The sequence below is a fragment of the Impatiens glandulifera genome, unplaced genomic scaffold (genome assembly GCF_907164915.1).
Source record: "Impatiens glandulifera unplaced genomic scaffold, dImpGla2.1, whole genome shotgun sequence".
Taxonomy (NCBI): domain Eukaryota; kingdom Viridiplantae; phylum Streptophyta; class Magnoliopsida; order Ericales; family Balsaminaceae; genus Impatiens; species Impatiens glandulifera.
In genome coordinates, this window is record NW_025919616.1 from 408 (window position 1) to 4,088 (window position 3,681).

The window sequence follows — 3,681 nt, forward strand, 5'->3', positions numbered from 1 at the left end:
GGCGTGCATTGACTTTTCACGAAGTTATGAATAGTTTTCCTTTATAAGGGGATATGATCTGTTTCTACTTTTCCTTAAGATTCCATTATAACTTTGTGGACATTATTATGACATGTGTGTAACATTTCTGTAATGTAGAACAATGAAATTTGGACCACTCAATAAGTTGGGTTTGGAATAGTCCATATTGATATTTTGAAAACAAACAATACAATGTCCTTTCAAGTGGTTGCGCTCTCGCAATCGCGTGTACGTAATGAATTGGTTTTGGTCTTATCTTTCCAATTTCCAAAAATCTATTCTATAACCCCACCTAGATTTTTTTCACAAGATTATCATCTCATCAAAGGGTATAATAGTAATTACCAGCAACCCGGCCCTAGCTATCCCATATTTGAACAAGTTGTGAAATCAACACCAAATTAAGAAAACTTCTTTCCATAACCATGGAAGCTTCTTCCTTGCAAACTTCACCAGCTAAAAGGTAATCAACTTTATTTGATTCCATTCACTAAATAGATTTATAATTCATCAAGTGTTCATTTGATAAATATTACATGCAGGTTAGAAGGTAAGGTAGCAATAATAACCGGCGGTGCTAGTGGCATCGGAAGAGCCTCCGCTAAGATATTTGCCCGATACGGTGCCAAAAGTCATTGTGGCCGATATCCACGATGATCGAGGCCGCTCCCTCGCGGAGTCATCGAACCAAACCATCTCGTTCATACACTGCGACGTGACCAAAGACGACGACGTCAAGAACCTAGTCGACTCGGTTGTCTCTGAGCACGGAAAGCTCGATATAATGTTTAGCAACGCGGGCATCCACGGAGACATGAGCCCCACCATTTTGTCTGCAGATGCTGGGGACCTCATGACCATATTTGGGGTCAACGTGTTTGGCGCATTCTTCTGTGCCAAACATGCTGCCCGAGTCATGATTCCCTTTAGAAAGGGAAACATAATATTCACCGCAAGCGATGCTTCGGAGGTTGCCGGTTTAGTGCCTCACGCGTATGCTTCGTCCAAGCATGCAGTGGTGGGGCTGACCAAGAACCTATGTGTGGAGTTAGGGAAACATGGTATAAGGGTCAACTGCATATCGCCTCATGCGATCCCAACGGAGATGGTGACGAAAGGGTTTCAAATGGATGGTGAATCGGCGGCTCGTCTTGTGGCCGAGACGTCTGTTCTGAAGGGGGTTACGTTGGAAGTGGATGATGTGGGGGAGATGGCGGTTTTTCTAGCTAGTGACGAGTCAAAGTATGTTAATGGGGTGAACTTGTTGTTAGATGGAGGCTACACAACAACGAATCCATCACTTGGGGTTGCTCTGGCTAATGCAATTAATCATTCATCCTAATTAGAATTGTTGTCTAATTTCTCATCAATGGGGTTGGTTAGTTTCATCAATTTTATTACTTCTGAAATGAAACACTATGATAAAATATAAATCATATGAAATTAATGAAAACGTTTTATACGTCTTCTAGATTTTAATTATTATTTATCTCAAGTCTGAGGTCGTGATGTGTGCCCAATATATTCCCTAATCAAAATGAAATAACAAGTATTTAAGAAGAATAATTTAAAAATAAATAGTATTCCTTATATACTTAAATATTATGAATACAAATGTAAGTTTACAATGTTTTAGTTGAGTATATATAATAACAAGGTATTGAAAATCACTAACACACTTCACTTTAAGAAGTCATTCGGTTTTTAATGGTGTTGAGTGTGATTGGTATTCATTTTATTTATTTATTTATTTATGTATAGATAATATTTATTTAAATTTTATAAATATTTGATGAGATAAATAATAAGTTTTGATAATTATTTTTTATTCACAATCAATTTATTTTTTAAAGTAACTTTGAACAAAAAAAAAATGTATCCAATCATGATGACTTAATTTTTTTACCTACCAAAAAAAATATTTATTTAAATGTTATAAACATCATTTTTAAAATATTAATAAATATTCAATGCAAAATTAGTCTTAAGAAATGAAGTCTCCTCAGTTCCTGTTTCACCATCAATTCAGCCAACCATATCATTCTTTTCAACTTCACACGTCATCATTAATATTTTTCATCATTTTATCTTTTCCATCTCCCTATTTCTTCATCATTTCATTTTTCCATCTCCCCATTTCTTTTATCATTTCATCTTTTCCATCTCTTCATCAAATACTTTTTCAACTCATTTCTCTCTAAACTTTTTTTCTCTTTTTAAACCTTTTTTCTCTAAATTTCATCATGGTTTTCACAAGATTTACTAACAAACTTCTTCTTTCAAGCAGGCCAAGCTCATACACTCTTGTCTATGACGTAAGCTCCGAAGATGAGAAGGAAACCACACTTGAAAGAGCATTTACTGAGGTGGAAACTTTGAAAGCAGAGCTTGCAGCCTCTAAGTCAAGAACGGCAAGCTTAGAAGCTAAGATGAAGGCTATAAATAAAGGTATATATAATGTTCTTGTAGATATACGGAAAATAAATAGTATAACTATCAAGGTTGTCAATGACACGATGGAAAATGTATGTCATATTTTGTGAATACATTGATTTTTATTAAAATATTATATTTTTCAAGTTTTGATAGTACTAACTTTGTTATTTATATTTATTAGATCAAAGAAGTGTTGTCGGTAGAAAACAATCTGATTGAATATGTGTTGGGTGCCATGGATGCCCAAAACATGGAAAACAATTTGGAAGGCAACAAAAGGAAGAACATTTAATTTCTGAACTTTTACTTTTTTTTCAATGGTTTGTATGAAATTTTTGAACAATGTTTGAACATTTAATTTTTGAAAATTTTGAACAATTTTTGAAATTTTTGGTTGTTTTGTTTTATGAATGTTATGAATGTTTTGGACAATTTCTTTATGAAGAATTATATTTTGTAATTTTTGCATGCTTATTAATATTTATGATTTTTTGTTATATGATTATTTATACTCAACATGTTATGGTTATGATTTTTATATTTTTTGCTTACATAATTTTTTAAAAGTTTAAGGTTATTGTTTATTAATATAGTTTAGTCTTTAAAAAATTACATTTTACATACATTTTTATGAACTTTGCACTTTTTTAGGCATATTTTCCCAAGAAATTATTGCGAATAATATTTCTAATCAATGTCTAGTTCAATAAAAATGTTTCAAGTATCGGCTACAGTATCAATCAACACTAACATTTGCATATTAATTCACGTTTATTGTCCCATTGCTGTTATTTTTACAGTAACAATATGTTGAAATTATTCAAGAACTCTTGCCATGTTTGAGAGTGCATTAAACTTTGCACTAAACCGTGTTTAATGCCGAATTACTTTAATCCTTGCAATATTGATGATACACCTTATTTCAAAAACTAGTGCAGAACGAATGACATTTATAGTAAATATTTTTCAACTCTTTGTTATATTTTTCATGTTTGAGAGTACAGTAAACTTTGCACTAAACCTTATTCAACGCCGAATTATTTTAATCCTTGCAATATTGATAATACGTATTATTGCAAAAAATAGTGAAGAACGAATGACATTTTTAGTAAATATTTTTCAACTCTCTGTTATAATTTCCCTATTTGAGAGTGCAGTAAATTTTTCACTAAACCTTGTTCAACGCTGAATTACTTTATTCTTTGCAATATTGATAATACGCCT

The 3,681-nt window shown here is 32.4% G+C and overlaps 1 pseudogene; it reads left to right on the top strand.

Annotated features, from left to right (window-relative positions):
• The first annotated feature begins 446 nt into the window (after positions 1-446).
• Positions 447-1,477, top strand: LOC124918267 (annotated as a pseudogene).
• The last annotated feature ends 2,204 nt before the right edge of the window (positions 1,478-3,681 follow it).